This window comes from Photinus pyralis, unplaced genomic scaffold (assembly GCF_008802855.1).
Source record: "Photinus pyralis isolate 1611_PpyrPB1 unplaced genomic scaffold, Ppyr1.3 Ppyr1.4_LG6, whole genome shotgun sequence".
Classification (NCBI taxonomy): domain Eukaryota; kingdom Metazoa; phylum Arthropoda; class Insecta; order Coleoptera; family Lampyridae; genus Photinus; species Photinus pyralis.
This window is the reverse complement of record NW_022170663.1, coordinates 28,860,291-28,880,414: the sequence shown is the minus strand read 5'-3', so window position 1 is coordinate 28,880,414 and position 20,124 is coordinate 28,860,291. Positions and strand designations below refer to the sequence as shown.

The following is a 20,124-nucleotide window of genomic DNA, read 5'->3' as shown; positions in this document are numbered from 1 at the left end:
GGGGGGGGGGTGTATTCGATACCCTTGGTTGCCTACATTTTAAGAGCTCCGGCACTGCTAAATTTGGCACTACACCACTGTCTGGAACTATCACAATAAATCTTTTAATAACTGTTATCCCAACTTTTTCAATAATGTTTACTAAAAGATTTATTGTGATAGTTCCAGACATTACACTCGCACTGTATATTACGTTTTTCTACAACTGTCAAAAAAACCTGTCATTCCTTCAGTCTGCGAAATTGAACTTCGCGCTCTTGTTATATAAATAACTATTTTGTTATGAAAAGGAGCACCTCTCTCAACCCAACAAATATTTTTAGGATCTTTAGGAGGCACGCTCTCTTATACCATGTAATCGGCGAAGGTTTGGAAGTGATACTTAATACAAAAGTAATACATTCTCATAAGAAAAGATTTATTTAATTTACAGTAATAGACACAAAATATTAAAAAGATCTCGCATTAACTATGAAATATTAAATACATGTTATAGGTAATTAAACGAAATTGCTTCTCATGTTTTGGTATATTGGGAACGGGTAAGAACAGTATCGCTGTCAAATAATGAAAGTTTTTAATCGCTCCTCATAGTTTTAAAACAAACCAAAATCCCTTCAATACAGGTGCATCGCATCATATTATATTATTATAAAACGGTATAAAGTGAAAGCCTTTTAAACGATCGGGTCACTATGTAATACTGATTAGAAATCCCTTTATAGCAGCTGCAAATACTCCAATAAAGACCTTTAGCATGTTACCTGCATACTAGTACAACATGTAAGCACAGATGTTATATGGCATCATCATCCGTAAGGCACAAAATGGTTTTCTTAAGTACGAACATTATTGTACCCAAAAATTACTATTTTGTACTACATTAATAAAAAAAATACAAAAATTAAAACGTCTTATTCAAATACATGTTGAAGTAAGTATGTTCGATTACAGTCTAAAGTGCAATGAGCACATCACCTACCACAACTTACGAAACTCCGAACCTAAAACTTGTGTGTATTGAACATGAACGAAATGCCCTCAAGTTATCAATGGGCCATTTTATGATGAATTTTCAAATACCATTTTGCACGGTAAGATTTTGAACAAATATTACATTTAAACTGGTTTTCCATTCCACAGCCATGACGAATGTGATAATTTAAATTTTTTTTATATTTATACGATCTCGAGCAGTTACTGCATCCGAATTTTAGCTCTGAATCCAAACCTAGCTTGTCAGTGCCTAAAATAAAATTACATAATTAGAACCAACTATCCAAGAAAATCGAATGGTACACATCGTCAACATTGATTCGGCGATTTACGTAAAAAATCACACAAGTATACAATATATTAAGCAAAATTAATCTATAAAATTTTATGGGATTATGCAGTTATATGCCCAAGATATCGAGAGGAAAGAATTCAAATACAGTATATGTCAGAAATTAGTTGCAGTAATTATAGATTGTTCAGGCATACATTTAAAATGATTGATGTACAACTCCATGCAGGTAATAGGTTATTTATCAAGGGTGTATTCTATATATTTAGAACTACCTATTATTAAATAAAAGTTCCTCTTTAGGCGATCGATTTCGACTTTATTAATGTCATCATCAGGCCGTAACTAAAATATATATATATATATATTTAATAATAGGTAGTTCTAAATATATAGAATACACCCTTGATACATTTAAAAATCGTACGTATTCCATTCTCATTTTTATAAAATTGAGAAAAGTAGTAAATTTCATCCCTCTATTTTACAAAATTAAAATATATTACAATATGACGAAGATAGAGTATTCAAGATTTAAATGTCTTAAGTATCACAATTTAGGCAATATTGCATAATTCGCTTAAGATTACGTTCTCTTTTGAATATATTTTGGATTGCAATTCTACATCGCTAATCGAGCACCCTATAAATTAATAAAAATACTGTTCGTTCAGGAAGAAAAATTTCGGCATGTGTGCCATTTTATTTAAAAATGACTTGTCATACTAAAATATTATATTTTCTTATTCGATCATCTTAAACTTCAATGGGCTTTAGTTTAATGACTATATATGATATTGATGATATATTTATATTCATTAGAAAATACAAGCCGAAAGGAATATTTAAACTAAAGATGCTTGTTCCCACAGTCGGTGACAATGTTCATTTTTTCTTCTACTAAATGTTTAATTGTGTGAATCTTCAGTTGAAAACGCGTTCTAAACCTTAATGCACATTTTGAGCACTTGAAGCGTGGTTCCTTTCCACAATCAAATTTTTTATGTTGCTGCAAATTCCTTCTATGCTTATATTTTCTGCCACAATCGCAAAAATATGAACTTATTTCTACAACAACAAAAAATTCACTTATTAATGGAATAAACACCTGAAAGAATAATATTTTTCCATGCATAAAATAAATGAAGTCTTAAACTTCACACAGTTACAGTTTTATGAAAAACATTTTTTTATTAACAATCATATTTCATCATAGACTCGACATAACATTGTGATATTTCTTAATGTGAGTGGTTAAATTTGATTTTTGATGAAATCGTTTGTCACACAGATTGCAAGAAAATTGTGGGTCTTTCCCACACTCGTACCGTACGTGACTACTAAGGTGAGTCTTCCGTTTATATCGTCTTCCACATCGATCACAGAAAAACAGTTTACCTAAAAATTCCATTTTAATTATTTATATTTACTTATTTGATACTAACTGTTCCCGGCCAACTTCTTACCGCTTTGTCGTAGGTGACCCTACAGACATTGTCCTGTCTTACCTATAAATATTTTTTCGTACTTCCGAGACTAAAGTGACAACTTCACTCCATTATGACAAGTACTGAAGTGTCACTTTTTGTCCCGCCGGGATTAAATTTTGACGAAAATCCCGGAAGGATGAAATTACTAACAAGGCAATTTCGGTAGGTTGTTCCACATTTTGTGTGGGGTACTACTTCTTAAACGCATCGTACCTGCTCATATAGTTTTTTGGATTTCGGTGGTATCAATTCTTTATCTACTTTGGCTGCTTTTTATCATAATGAAACACACTTTTGTCACCCACGACCAAAATTATGACACTAGCAATGACAGTTTACAAATTATATTTTTGTCACCATAGCATAGGGATTGTCGTCCAACGCAACGTTCCTATGGTAACTTGTGAAGCAGCGATTTTTTGAAAGAACGCGTTCTCTAACTCCACACATATTAAGTGTTTCAGTTTCGGAAGTACGAAAAATATCGTACATTGTTTATTGTTACGCTAAACAAATAACAAGTTTTAATCACCTAAATGCCCCTGAATTGCTTCAAGAAATTAAAGTGCGACATCGACAAAATCGATACCATATTTGTAGTGACCACCCCGTCATCGCCACTATCGAGGACCTTGTTGGCTTTGGATAAGACGTGCCGTGAGAGAGACATCGATTTATTTTTAATCGTGGGTTCCAGTGATAGGTTTGTCATTTTTTGAATGAATGCAATTTATTGAAGTGCATTTGGCGACACAATATTTTTAGCGCATTTCCACAAAAATAAAAAAAATCGCTATTGTGGCCACTTTGTCGGTCCGTCTGTCCGTCCATCCGTTCGTCTGGACGCTACTAGTTCTTTATCTTAAGAGCTATTGTTCTACTTTTTTGGCTATTGGGTTCGTTATGGTGTCGAGGCTTGACCCAAGGAAGGAATTTTTTCTGCGTTTATTGTTAGAAAAGTTATTGTAAAAAAACCAAAAAACCATTTTTTACACGTTCCTTAATATTACACTTTTTCCGTTTATTAACGATCCTAGAGATCGTTTATAATTTTGTATTGCTGTCTATCGTCTGTCTGTTGGTCTGTCCGTCTGTTCCTTTGTCCTGTCTGTTCATCTATCTGTCCGTGTGAACGATAACTTTGTTTAGAAATGTCCGATCGCTTTAAAATTTGGTACACATGTTCTTAGTTAAAACTAAAATTCATGCTTATTTCAAAAAGTTGTTTTGCGCATCCGCAATCCAATTTTTTCAATTGTTAAGGTACTTAAAAGAAATTTTGTATGTAGGCACCTCGAGTAAATTTTTATGGGGAATATAGGCGCATTAAGTTTGGTTATCTTTAATTTAATTTAATTTATTTATTTAACCAAACACCATACAGAATAAAAATCCCAATTACATGGCACTGGGACTCTGGACATACATTAGGGCTTAAGAACTAATTTGCCTTATTATTACATTACATACATAAACGTTATAGACCAAACATCAGAGAACATGTTAGTTTTTTTAGAATTAGTGATTGGATAATTAGTTTAAGAGAAAATTAAATAAATCGAACGGCATGTCGCGCCGGACGGTGGCGAGCGCTGAGATGCGAGGAAGGGCAAGATTCGTATACCACAGTCAACCGAAAATCGACTTTAGTGATGTCTCTGATGTTTGATCTATAACGTTTATAAAGGGCCTTTTTTGCTAAACCCAATACTTTTCGAGGTAAAGCGAGTTAGAGGATTTTAAAAATATGGGTTTACAGGGCAAGAGGTTTTGTGTAAAGGCGTTCCATATACAACAATGGTGCGACGTATTTTTATAAATTAAAAAAAGGTATTTATAGTATGTTTATAGTGCGTATGGACATGAAAATTTGAGAAATAAATTTTCCTAGATCTTAGATCCGAAAAACGATGAAAAAAATTGCATTTTTTTTTAAAAGGCTCCCTACCACTCCCCTCCCACTGCGATTTTTGGACGATCAGGTCAATTTGCATTGCAATGGTCTTAGGAACGATAAAAAATAGGTTTTATATTTTAGCAACAAAGTTCCCACGAAAATATATTCTAGAAGCCTTTTGCCAGTCCATTTACTTTACTAAAGGCCATGGAAGAATTATTATTATTATTAATGTTACTTTAATTTGTATAATGTTTTCATCGTTTCTTATTTCGAAATAAATACAACTGTCCTGAAAATTTCATCAAGATTGATCAAAATACCTGGGTGTTCAGATACTTATGGCGAGCAGTATAATTATTTCCTATGGCAATAATTCCATGGCTGATTGTGACTGAAACTAATTTTCATTCGTTTATTGCCTCGCATAGTCACCATCGACACGGCTATGGAATTAGTGCCACAAGAAATACATTGTAAACTTCAAACATTTAAGGGATGATGACGAAAGATGCCTGTCAGAACGGTATTTTATTAATTGATTGATAACATAGAATAAGTAAATGATTACTTATTCAATGCTGATAATAAAGCAACATTATATACCTACATTTTCTAGTTATACCTACATTTTCTAGCTTTGTGGGAAACGGGCGAGTCAGATGGTTTGCGAGCTCTCTCACTATATACGGTTGCAGAAACAGCGGAATAAATTCGTGGGAAGGAAAAGGATAGCGATGAGGGTAGAAAGATCCACCGGAAAAGAAATCTGAGGGTTATCGACAACAGATTGAAAACAACGGAGGTAAAGAGACAAAGATTTATCAGAAGACGGCAGTACAAAGAAAAACTACCAAGCGACGGCTACTTACAAGATGCCGTGGGCCCTAAAAGTAGAGACAGTATATACATGGTGTAGAAACGGTTTACGCACCATAGGGATTTCAATGCTAATTTCTTTATATTGAAATATTTTCTCGTCTAATTATTTTACAGCAAAGCTGTAAATAATTTTTTTGAAGATTGTAAAATTCTGTGTCTATTCATGTGTCCCTTTGTAATTTTTTGTTGTGGGAAATCGGAGAAATTAAGGAAATTAGATATTTTTCGTTTACGTATGCCTAAATATACCTATTTAAAATTTGAACAAAATCCGTCGAGCCGTTACCTTGGAAAATTGCCAACGTACGTACGCACGTACGATCATTGACTAACGTAATGTTAATCGGAAGCTTACTGCCACTTAGGCAACCAACCATTCACTATCTAAAATGGCAACGTTTGAAAAATTCCTCTTTTAATTTGTACCTACCTATTGGTTCAGTGATAAGTTTTGTATATCGTAAAGGACATTAAAATCAAAATTGCAATATGTATATGTATTAACACAAATTAACACAACTTTATCAATTGTTATTATTTATAATACGTACTTTAGTTATCTTTTCAACAGAATATTTACAACCTGTAAGTTGCTATATTTATAAATAAATAAAGTTCCCACGGTGCATTTCTTGGGGTTCTGATGATGATCAAGCTATTATTTCGTAAACAATTGCACGAAACAAGTACGGCTGAAGGTCTCATGAAATATTTACTAAAACAAGCAAAATTAATCATGTCAGGTTAAACAACGCCAATAATTTCTTACCCGATAACTCGGATGTTAATTACATTTGATTAAAAATAGCAGCAATACAGTAGTTAGCATTTCGACGCCTGTTGTGACTGACTCGGGTGTCGATAAGCCACATGATATTTTATGCCGTTTCGTCGTTTACATTTATAGTCACAAAACGGGCATACAAATTTTGGTTCTATACCGCATTCGTACTTCAAGTGTCTTTTAAGATTGTGCCTTTGACTATACATTTTTCCGCAGCGGCTACATGAAAATTTATTTTTTTCATTCTGAACATCTAAAACTAAGATATCGTTAATATTAACCACATGAAATCTCGTAATTATAACAAACGCGAAAATTCATAAACCAAGTGTAATTATATATCCAGTGGAATTCAGTTATCTCTAATGACACAAAACGAAGTTGTGTTTCTGCCGCCCGCCATTCAAATCGATTTTACATTTACCAACTTGTTTGATTGTTTCAGTAACCGCTTCTATACGTTTGTCATAAACCGTTTCACACTGTACAGGGTGTAAATCGAAAAGTGGAACATAGGCGTTTAAAATGGGAAATTACTTTTTCTTTGCGCAAACGTTTCCTAATTATTTTACGCAAAAATACTTCAAATAAAAGTTATAGAGATATAAATTCTGCATCTAAATCATGTGAAACGATTATTCTACCTCTTCTTGTACGCGAAAAAATTAATTATAAAGATTCTGTTTTCACGAGTTTTTAGTCTCAGTAGCCATGGACTATGATAAAAGAAAAAATTTAAATATACTAAATCTGTGCTATATTACTTATACCGAACCCTTCTAACACAATTATTACTAAGTAGTCATTTTTCAGGATATACCTGAAGAAGTATATTATTATAGTAGTTACTTCTAGCAATGTTGTAAACCGTCAGTGAGGACCGTTTACTGACAAATACAAAATTTGCAGTTATACAAAAAAACTACACCTGTACTATTTTTTTACAACCAGTTACTATGTAGGTATATGCAAAATAGTAAAAAGGAAATTGTATCCGTATGAGAATAGTATGTATCAACACCGATTGATTGTTATTTTGACGTTTAGGTTGGTAGAACTGGTAATTTGATATTCAAAATTTGAACTTTTATATAAATACGCGTTTAGATCCTAAATTCGGAAATAATGGCCCAAGAATTGAGTTGTACCCCCCCCCCCCCCCCCGGAATTGCAGCACCAGAATTGCACGAAGTAGCCCAAAATACAACTGAAAATTTATTACCTAACAAATCATGTGTGAAAAGGAATTTTCAAAGTTTCAAGAGTGGTGCGCACAAAACAATGCATTCAACATTTCGGAGAATGTACTAATCACTTATTTCGAAATGTTGAGAAAAAAGAAAAGTTCTCCGTCATTATGGTCAACATACTCCATGATAAAATCATGCTTAAACATTAAAAAGGATGTCGGTATTAGTAAATATGCAAAATTGGAAGCGTTCGTAAAGAGACTGTCCGAAGGCTATGTACCAAAAAAATCAAGAATGATTGAAAATAATGACATTAACCAATTTATTGAACGAGCTGATGATAAAACTTATCTAGCGATTAAAGTAAGTTCATTCATTGATCAATTTTCATTACAATAAGAATAACTACTCTGTACTTAGTCACGTCGCCTTATTTACTTTACTTAGAAAAAGATCAAAATGAAATGTCTTTTGGATTCTTGCGATAAATTTCCTCGTTTGCTTATAGGTTGTTCTGATAATGGGGTATAATAGAGCATGCAGGAGGTAAGAGTTAGCAAATATGTCTATTGACGACGTTGAATATAAAGACGACTTCATTGCAATCACGGTCCCTAAAACAAAAACGAACCTCATGACTCATGAGACAATTTATTGTCTCTGATAAAACATGGATTACCTTAATAAAAAAAGTATGCAAGTCTACGTCCATCCACAGTAACTCATCGACGACTCTCACTTTTCGTAATGGATATTGCATTAATGCACCAATTGGCATTAATACCATTGATAAAATGCCTAGAATTATTGCAGACTTTTTGCAATTGCCCAATCCCGAGTTATACACTGGACATTGTTTCCGACGTTCCAGCGTAACTCAAGTGGCGAACAGTGGTGGAGATATGACCACTATTAAGCGTCATGTCGCAGAAGGCTATATAGACACAGCTGAAAGTCGAAGACTTGCAGTGGCTGAAATGCTTTCTGTGCCATCCAAGTACCACATCCTCAAACGCCTATGCGAGCCATAGAGAAGAAAACATACAACAAAATATTATAGGTCAAAACTTACCTGAAATTAAAATAAATGCTAAGGATTTTTCGAATGTAACCATAAGGGTATACAACAATTGTAACTTTACATTTAATAAATAAGTATCAAATGACTAAATGCTACAAGAAAATTACTTTTTCTACAGAGCCTATAGCATTTTTGCCCAAAATAATTTTTTCTCAGCTTAAACCCTGGATTATAGAATATAGATATGTACTGCAGGTTAGTAGGTACCAATTCTGAATTTATTAGTAATAAATAGGAATAAATTAAGGTTAAGATAAGTGAATTGAACAGTTACAAAAGTGTAAATAAGGGACTTCACCTTACTTATTTCTACAAGTCCATATTATATACACGGCATTTCATTAATGTGTACGAAGTAACGTGTTCGAAGTTGCTATCAAGGGTATTATAAATTCTGAGAGGAACTGTGTATCTAGAATACGATTGTATTGCTTCATTTCAATTTCATTTGCCTAATTAAAAGATTGTGTGCTTTTGCCTCAGCTTTTGCTTCAGTGTTTGGAATATCGGTGTTTGCGGATACACAAATGCACTGTTCACTTGCATAATTTCTAAACTGCTTCTTTAATATATTGTCATATTATAAGTTGGTAGATGTTAGAGCTTAGGTTATGTTAAGAACTTGTCTACAGTGACCACAGAAATGTTTTTAGTTCAGTGACAGTGACAGTTATAAAATGTTGTCAATGTTACCAATCCGATAACATTCCAGTTTGCCTTTGCATGTCGTAATGAGTCAGTTTTCGATACCCAAATGTCGTCACTCGCGTATCGTAATAGAAGCATTATGAACGCAAAATAGAAAAAATAATTTTTATTCCAGCACTTCCGTAAATAATCAAAAGCATTAAATAGTAATATCAAGAAAGCGTTATTATTTTTTTGAATAATTTAATAAATTAAGACCAGGATGTACTTTTGTTATGTGAACGTTGATATTATACTTCCGGTGGGACCTGTAACTGCAGTAAAGGCAACTATGTCTAGGTTGTATGCCACACTCCTTAAAATGTCCGACTAGATGGTTTCTGTTTTTATACCTTTTGCCACATAAGTTGCAGCAATACGGATTTTTTTCATTAAAACGCCTTCTTTGAGTCCGATATAAATCCCTTTCAGCTGAAAAGATACATTTTAGTAAAACTTAGCAAATTTTTCTCTAACAAAAAATTACGTAGTACCAGCAAAACAAAACAGATCAGTACAGTCAAGCCAAGCAAACAAGTCCGTCACGAAGGCGATGGTTTGGTGTCGCTGTATTTTAGAAGTACAGTCTGTGGCAATAGTGTTTGGCGGTAAATTTAAGCTTGTTATATTTTGCTTTTTTTATGTGGCTACGTTTGGAAACTGGAGAAAGAAATTTAGTACAAGAATTACAAACCAAAATAACAAAATACTTATTACTAATGACTTAGCAGTGTGTATTTAAAAGTAATTAAACAGTATCCTCTTCACTGATTGCAGAACCTTCGTCTGATGTACCAGTGTTTACGTGAAATATAAACTTTCTACAGCTCCATCTAACAATCCTTGACGTTTCCACATTTCTTCTTCCAATCTATTAACGTGGTTTATGTCGCCTCCCGACTTACTTTTCGATTTGATGATGAGATGTGCATTTTCAATTCATTCCAATTCATTTCCTCCTGTCAGTTTTATATACACCAATTTCATCTTCTGCGAGCAAGCACTCCACATAATGGATAGATGGAGGTTTTGTCTAAAAATGTGATCGGTTTCTTGTTTTTCCCTAAAGCATCGTTTTCTTTAATTCTTCGTTCCATTAATAATTTTCGCTTATTGTGACATTTTTTTGTATTTATAGCCGCTTCTTAATGTAACTTTACCTCCACTGTAGCCATTTTTCTCCTTCATTTTATTAACTAAATTATTGATCTTCGGGACTATTTTATGGGTTATGTAAATTTCATTCTTCAAGACACCTAAATCAGAATTACCTATCCAATGTTATTTTTTAGAAAGTCGTACTTCGTCGCTTCTTTGAAGGAAATTTCCATGCCCTATCATCGGCAAGTTTACCTTCGATCTAAGGCACGAACTTATAAATTAAGATGGACTGCTGATCAAACAGTTGCATAGAGGTAGAAATCGCCCTAACATGGGCGCGGCCATGATGTGCACGTTTTAGTTATTTTCTAGGGGAATTTTCCTAGTGCTCAAGTTTTAAGACTATTGCAGCCTTCGAAAATGACATGTGTCACAGTAATTTATTTAGAAAACGTGAGGTTAATGCTTGTTTATTGGTTGATTTGAATTTCGTGCCAAGTGAGTGCACATCATGGCTGCCCACATGTAGGTGTCATTTGTCAATTCAGCATTAGCAGTCCATCTTAATTTCTAAGTTCGTGTCTACAGGATAACAATAAGTATCTATTTATTTCAGAGGAATATTAATGAAATGCACATTACCTAATCTTGCTTATGAATTTTGTTGATTTGCCGTCGCAGGGACAGCTAGCTCTGTACCCTTTACCAAAGGAATTATCTACACACCGGCAGCTTTCTCTTTGTCGAAGAATTCAACGGCCCTTTTAATAACATTTCTGACTTCGGAATGCACAGGTTTGTTTCTCTTTTCTTGCCGTAAGGATAAAATTTGTGCAACAAGCGGATTTTAAAAAAATGTAATCTATAAGTATGTCACTGTCACATTTTTTACGGACTGTACACGCCTGCGTTCACGGTATTGGCTTAACGTTTTCCCATCACGAATTTTTTTAAATAGTTCGCCTATTTTCCGAGAGACTTGTTTGCTTGGCGGAGCTGTAAGTACAGCAGCATGAATATGAGCGTACCCATTTGCTCTTTGTATATGCTATTACTTTTACGTTTGACCGTTAATCGCCAAAATATGTAATACAATATATAAGGTTTTTTTATACCATACGATACGAGTGGATCCCAAAATTGACACATAATCAACGCCGAAACCAAGTCAACATGCTATTGCGTGGTAAATCCATCAGACCGAACTTATTGAAAATTTACTACTTTGGAAAACATTTTCCATCATCTGGAGGTGAATTTTTGACACTTCCACAGATTTCTATTTGCCATCTTTATATAAAAACATTACCCGAATGCTCAGAGCCGTCTGCTATTCTTACTTAGTCAGCAGGTAAAGTCCCTAGATTACTAAAGTAACGCGAATAGCAGCCATTTTGGCTCAGTTTGGGAACCGCGAAATTTGAAATTGAACAACAGTTGGAAAGTATGTATTTTGTAGTCGCTCTTGGATAGAGCAAGTTTTGTGAGGGTAGCGTTTAATAGCCTTTAGCGTCACAAGAAAAATATAGTTGCATCGCTTTTTCAATCGTTTTACCACTCCACATAAAACCCTTGTGTGTACCCCAGAGTGTACCCAATTCTGAATATTGTAATTTTATTATTATTATTATGGTCGGTGTATCTTGTGAGAACTCAGGTCTAGCCTGGTTAACTAATCGCACGGATTAAAATCAAGTAACGATTAGTGTCTGTGTCTGTGTCTGGTGAAGTTATGTAGGGTCCTAAAAAAAAATAAAAGAAATAAATAAATAAAATAAAATATAATATCGGTTACGAACGTACAATTAGTTAACAATTAATCTTTTCTAATTCTTGTTATCAAGACGATTCTTAAATTGGTATCTTCATAAAAAGTTTCCGAAAAATTGTCTTCACTTCTGAGTAGGTAATTTTTTTTTTCGGTTTCTGTTTTCTTGCAAAAGTGCCTAGATGTACTTCTCTAGTGAATTAATGGTTCATCAGTACTTTCTTTAATGTACACACAACTATTATAATACAAAACAACAAATGTCAAACCTGACACTAGGTGTCAAACGGCCATTTTGGCTCAATTAGCAGCTTGTTTTTGTCTAATACACTGGCCTAATCAATCGCGTTGCTTTAATAATCTAGGGACTTTAGTCAGCAGGTAGATACGAGCGCCAATTTTGTTAGATGGAACAGTTTCATTCAAAAGAACCCACAAATCGTTTATTCCTAGGATAAGCTTAAGAATTTCAACATTATTTTATTACATAAAGAACAATACAAAGAATGACGACTACAAATTGTAAGATTTATGAACAGTGGCCGTGTGTCTCTGTAAATGATACTTCCTAGAACACGTATAAGTGCAACTTGGATACAAACACTTAAATCCTTGTGGTCCACAATCGTACCGTACGTGCAAGTAATATGAAACTCTTTTTGTGTACGCTTTAGGACATTTAGGACAATGCCAGATTTGACTATCGACACCAGCACCTGCAAAAAGTCAAGTTAACTCATTTTTATTAATTTTATTCTTGGTTGGTGATAAACATAAATGATTAAAAATATGTTCGAAATACATATAGAGGGCAAGTTTACTTACTTGGTTCAACTGTTATATTCCAATCGTTATTAACTGCTGTCATAAGCTTGGTACTTTCCACATATGCCTCTTTATAGCATATTAACAGAAATAAACATATTATTATTATATGATGTTCAATTAAGTGGCAGTGGTAAAAGACTATTTTTTCGCACAGGCAAAAATAGAGTTTGTTATCGTGCTAAAAATCACCGCGTTAGTATAACACGGTCGTGGATGGCGCCCAGATGTCGCCGACCTCACATCATGGAGCCCCGTCCCTAAAGTTGTTAATTACACGGCCCCAGTAGGTACATGTTCACTCCTCGTCTTTCTTCAAGCGTTCTTCTACGGGCCCTCATTTGCTAGCCCGCCAGCCATGAGCCAGTCAATCGGTCAAACTGAGATGGAAAGCTACATTATTACAAGTAAATTTGCAAATATGCGCTAAAAATGTACATTAATTATGTGGTGTGAGCTTTTTGATACGTCGCATCATTTCAGATTTTCGCTCAAATCTAGCTAATCTTATATAACGCGACGTGCGGGGCTAGGAAGGTTTCGCTAAGGTTAATTTATTAATGCTAGTAACACATTTTTATTCGTAGTATTGGTGACTAGAAATGACATTTAAAAAGATTACGAATGGCCATACGCCCCACAGATATGCAAAAATTTTAAATCTTCAGGAAGTATAAATTATAAGTAATCAATAAAACAAAAAAATGATTTTTTCTACAAAGCAAAGAGCAAAATAGTGAACTTTCTTTTAGAAAATAAAGTAAAGAGGATATATGTTATTCTATGCACAGATTATCAAATAAATATAATTCAAAATAAGTTGTGTATGACTAATCGGCTGTACAAATAATAGTAATGTCATAAAACGTTTGAAGATAAAACGTGTCAACTTTGACAGGAGCGATCGTTCTCCAAACATCATACCATTGTACTCGTATATGGTAGATCAATTCCTCTCTAGCTCTAGCACTTAGAGATCTACATCTATACAACCGAGCACGAGTAGTTGCGTCAGTAAAATTTGGATGATTTATCGTCCAACCTTACTTTTAAGTAATAGTTGGCGACGATCTGTTTCCGGCGAAGGGGCGAATATTTGCCTCGAAGTAGAGCGCTGCTACAAGACTTGTTGGATATGCCTCCGGAAAATATCGAATAGCCAGGTTCTGGATCTTGTCAAGCTCCCCCAGCAAAGTATTATTGCTACGTGGTACTCAATTTTCTAAAACATGCTCTTTATATCAAAGAAAACACCAACCAGACGTTCGCCACTGTCAAATACCCTCAGAATTCGACCGGTTAATTTGACCAAATGACCGTTACCCGTTCTGTCCGAAAACATGTTTGATACGTGTTTTCATGAAATGTTTGCAACCGCACATTAACCATTTTCTCGAGCAGTTTGCCCAATATTATTATGGTCGGTGTTTCTTGTGAGAACTCAGGTCTAGCCTGGTTAACTAATCGCACGGATTAAAATCAAGTAACGATTAGTGTCTGTGTCTGTGTCTGGTGAAGTTATGTAGGGTTCTATATAAAAAAAAAATCACACACGTACATTTAAATCTAGGGATAGTATGTAATTCATACTTACCAACATACCTATTGATGGGCACAATAGCCAACGCTATCAGGAAAGAGGAAAACAAAACAAAACAAAATCATTATAATAATTCCTGTAATTTTATTAAATGGAGTTTATTGTGTAAGTGTTTCTTTGGCTTTGCGTTTGGGTTGAATACGAGTGGGTTGTGATAACGTGGTGTGCTTCGGTGAAGAAGGAGTTTTGTGTTTTTTAACTGTGCTAGGACGTGTAACTTTATTGGGTGGACCTGTCTTTGTGGTACATGTTGCCTTACTTGTATTTATGGTGTTTCTTTGTTCTTGAGGTTGTATTTGTGTTATTGCTTGGGTTATTGGTGGAGGTATTACAGTATTTTGTGAGCTAGTAGTGCTGTTTAGGTTTTTGCGTTTGGGTTGTATACGAGTGGGTTGTGATAACGTGGTGTGTTTCTGTGAAGAATGAGTTTTATGTTTTTTAACTGTGCTAGGGCGTGTAACTTTATTGGGTGGACCTGTCTTTGTAGTGCATGTTGCGTTACTTGTATTTATTGTGTTTCTTTGTTCTTGAGGTTGTATTTGTGTGGTTGCTTGGATTATTGGTGGAGACGTTACAGTATTTTGTGAGCCTGTAGTGCTGTTAAGATTGTTGCGTTTGGGTTGAGTACGAATGGTTTGTGATAACGTGGTGTGTTTCTGAGAAGAAAGAGTATTATAATTATTATTACTGTCGGCCTTTCTTGCCAGAACTCAGATCTCGCCTGGTTAACTAATCGCACGGATTAAAATCAAGTACCGATTAGTGTCTGTCTGCATGTCGTTCGTCTGGTCAAGTATTGCTGTTCGTATTTTTTTAATTTTATATGCTCGTACTTAAGCATTTCCTACAAGCTTATTAATTTGATTAAGTAGCGTTGTTTATTCTGTAAGTGCGAGTTTGGCTTTGCGTTTGAGTTGAATACGAGTGGGTTGTCATGACGTTGTGTGTTTTTTAGAGGAGTTTGGCTTTTTAGCTGTGCTAGGACGTGTAACTTTATTATGGGTGAATCTGTCATTGTAGTGTATTTTGCGTTACTTGTATTTATTGTGTTTGTTTGTTTAGTAAATGACATATTACAGTATGTTGTGTGTCATATTGTGAGTCAGTTTACGTCAGGCTCGTAGCCAGGGGGTGGCCCCACCTAAAGTGTGGTCTTGCTCCCACTGTAAATTACGGTTGATGGTTCATTTACAAATATTGCAGGGGAACTTTTTATCAAAAACTTCTTAAAACCCACCTAGGAAAATACCGGCCCCCCTGCTACTTCATTCTGGCTACGGGCCTGGTTTACGTGTGTATAATGTCGATCATGTGTGTATGTAGTATCCGGTGTTATGTTTAGGAATTTTCAAGTTATAAGGCGTGTGTTGATAACTGCTTTTTGTAAATGCTTGTAACGGGCGATCAAAAATGAGTTGCTGAGTTCAAGTTAAATACGATTTCCCATGTAAACAAAAGTTTCAAAGGTCACTCGACAGCAACTCATTTTTGATCGCACAGTATATGTTTTTATCTAAGCCTAAAATTCGTAAACTGCGTTGTAAGGTTTTTGGTATAACTCCGGTAGCACTAAGAATAATGGAAAGTATAACAGTAAATTTCATTATGTACCAATAAAAATTGATCGTAATTAATAATCGATTAAAATGTAACATCTAAGTTTTTTTCCTGTGGGAATTTTCACAATTTGGTGTAAGAGTAAAACGGCACATACTACAAATTAGTATGACTTTTGGCCCTGTCAAAAACTTTTTGTTTATTAAATATTTGCTTTGAACTAGGAAAATGCTTTGTCAATTTGGCAACTGCTTTTCAATATAAAAAATCTTTCCCAAAATAAATTGACACACTGCTACAACTTGAGATGGTATTATACAAACACTTTTAGGTGATCCAAAAGACCCAGTAGGCATGAACGACCTCGTGAAGGACAAACCGAGAATATACAAAATATCTTCTAAACATTGTAATCAATTGGGTCATTGAAAAATCGTTTTAAAGAGCGTCTCCGCACATATTCCGCAAAGTCATATAGTGGACGATATTTGTCTGGTTAAGCAAGCAAGTAGCAAAAGTGACTTAGATTTTTATTAAACTTTAGAAAGAATCGCTTCCTTAATAAACCCCTAAAGCGGATCTAAAAAAGCGGCAAAGCACCACGGTTTGATCCTACGAAGTCATTGGGTTTGACCCATTTGAATAGGCTTCTGACATGTGGCATGTAGGTCAACTGTGCAAAGTTTAAACCGAATCGGTCTAAGCGTTTGGCAGATATCGCGTTCACGGACGGACAGACGAACACCATCGACTCCCCTATAAAACTTACATCGCTTTGCTCTGCCGCTTAATAATCGTGAGGGAGGTTCGTTAGGCCAATCAGAGCAGGTAAACTTTCACTATCACTTCTAATTAGTGTAATTGGGTCGTATTTGTATGTTATTCTTCATTTCGCTGATTATGCTGTTGAAACGTGTTCGATATTTTAATATACCCTTGTGGTTCATTGGTGCTTTTGTTTTACTGTTTGTAATTAAAAAAATTTGCGAACGTTAGTGGCCCTATATGTTTATTCTAGAAAGAGAAAACAACCGCCAACTACTACCAGAACAAATTGAACGATTAGTAACGCAAAGGTTATAAAAGAATAACGAATACTTACATAGGTACTTCGAAACAAGTACCCCGATCAGTAAATGATCGTAATGTTAGTTGTGTCGAATATACTCGTATATTGATTGGGGAAAGAGGTATATGTTGGCAGTGATTACTTGTTATGAATATAACAACGTGCGTTTCTGGGGCTATTGTAGACCTCCACATCAATTATTCATAAGCCTTTAATGTTTATCTAATTCTGTAATATAAAAATAGAGCCCCTTTCAAGCGGCGTGTACGCCCAACTTCCTATTTATTGAGCAGCTGTGTCTTATGTAGAACAAAAATCTCTATCGCTATAACCCTAAAACAATATAACATAACACAATCAAAAATAACGTATGAAATATACTTATCAGCTACACGTCTAATCTAACATGTTATGTCTAATGGCCGCATGTGAGCGTAAGCTAGATTTACGTTTAAATTTTCTTTGGCATAATTTACATTCAAACTGAGGATCCACTCCACATTCGAACCTTGTATGCAATGACAAAGAGCCTTTATGTTTGTATGACGTTCCACATTTTGAACATATGAAGCGATTGTCTTTCCTTTCCGCTATTCCCAAACCTGTAAAGACGGTAGTAAGATTTATTTTCCGACAAAGGTAAATAATAAATAATAACTAGCTATCACATGAATCAATATGGAAACCATACACGACTCATTGATATCATTGAAGATATCGTCATGTGGTTTTCACAGAGAGTGACAAACTTCGCTATAGTTTTTAGATATGAACCGGCAGGGCCGGATTAACGTTTCAGTAGGCCAGGAGCTAAACATATTAGAGGGGCCCTATTCCTATACAAAATAGGTTATAATTTCAACAAACGCCAAATTTAACGATATTAATTTTTATTGTCGAAAATTTATGCTGTGCAAAGTGCAATGCGTAATCCAATCCAACTTACTTTTAAAATATTAAGAATGTGTTTCTCTACAGTCCAGTCTAAGGGCATTCGCATTAATTTCGGGACTGCTGTTTAAGAGGAATTTATGTCGCACTTAACAATACATACCCTGATACATACTTATATATACTGATACTAAAGTACAGGTTAAGCTTATCGGATACGAATACCTACAGATTTTTCAGAATCACAAAACAGACATTAATATATTATGACATACTAGGAAACCGCTTTAAAAAAAGGGGAGACAAAATCTGTATACAGGGTGGTGACTTGCGTAACGCATCATAGGGATTTCAATGTAAAATTCATAACATGCGATTATTGGCTCCCCAAATTATTTTAGAGTAAAAATGTATTAAGGTTGTTTGTAGGAAAAAAATTTTTACGTCAATCAACCCTATTAGTTTTCAATTTTTTGCATAATAAAGACGGAAAATTGGAAAATAAAACCCCCATCTTTTTCAATAATCTGCGATGCCATGGAATTTTTTAAAACAAAAAGATATCCAGTTCTCAATTAGCAGCAGTTCGAAATGGCTTTTATGATCGACTTGGTTACTGTATTGCACTTAATGGTGACTTATTCGAACATTTATTGTAAATTGTTATATTAGGAAACCGTTTTTAGTAATTTGGTCTTTCTTTATGTTGAATTCGCTGTTCTAAATATAATACTTTTTGATAGAATTTGATTTGTTTTATAGCAGACATTCCATGGCATGACGGATATTGGCGTAGTTTTTGTATTATAAAATTCCATGGCATCACAGATTATTGAAAAAGATGGGGGTTTTATTTTTCCAATTTTCCGTCTTTATTATGCAAAAAATTGAAAACTAATACGGTTGATTGACCCACCACACCCAACATTAAAATTGACATTCTGATTTAACGTTTTCAAGATATGAAAGAAATTGTGTATTATACTAAATATTGACAATTCGTACTACAATGATCAATAATTCTGAGACAAAAATTATCAAGAAGGCTTAAAAAATGTTCTAATAAATAAATGTCAAAACAAAATTCATTTTTGCATTCACTTAGATCAGGGTGAATTAGCGGTAAAAAAAGATTACGCAATGCGTAGACCAACTAATTGATCTGAGATGATCTACAAAACTACACTAAGGAATCTTAGAGAATTAGAGAAATAAGTAATGTTCCGATTTTGTTTACTAGCGTCAACGATCAATTCCATAGCAGTGAAGATTTTTTTCCTTTCATATTTTGATGAAGAACCTCCTATGCGAATACACGGAAATTAACTCGAGACATGAAAGATTGCAGACCCTAATAGATTTTTTCTTCAGCATCATGATAATTGTAGCGTCTTTTGTGGGACATTTGTATTAACATTTCAAAAATAATTTACTTCTATTAAACGTAATTGCAGAGGAAGATATATATTAAAATTAGTTCCGTAAAAAAAGAGACATACTTATAGTAATTATTTGCTAATGAGAAAACAGTAGTAGAAGAACACAAATGATCAGAAAAAACAAAATAAATAAGCAAAACACAATTTTAGAAAATATTTTAAATGTGTTTATTTACTAAATGTTGATTTAAATGTTCTCTTCTTTTTGATTTAAAATTGCAACCAGGGACAGTACGAACTGTGGTTCTATAATACTACACTCATATTATTTGTGTTGAGTAAGTCCGTGTCTATACGCGTGTACGTTCTATATTTTTTTATTTTATTGTTATTCTACTCATATATTAAAATTTTTCTTTTTTGTTACTGTACTTGCTTGCGTATTTGATATATTGATTTTGTCCGTTAATTGGATACTCATCTGTTGGGCAAAATATACAGTATTATTATTTAAAAAAAACAAAGGTGACCAATGACAGCACAGGAGATTATGTTGTGTTTTAATTTTTAATACTTCAATTCAATCGTATGGTATGACATCATTGCGGCGAGGAACAAGGTTAACGTTATCGAAG

The 20,124-nt window shown here is 34.2% G+C and overlaps 1 long non-coding RNA gene across 1 annotated transcript; it reads right to left on the bottom strand.

The window, feature by feature from the left end:
- Positions 1–12,166: 12,166 nt before the first annotated feature.
- Positions 12,167–13,635, bottom strand: LOC116173600. The gene is made up of 2 exons (XR_004145962.1): positions 12,994–13,635; positions 12,167–12,884 (listed from the first exon to the last, which is right to left on the bottom strand). It is a non-coding gene; the product is annotated as an uncharacterized LOC116173600 (long non-coding RNA).
- Positions 13,636–20,124: the final 6,489 nt, after the last annotated feature.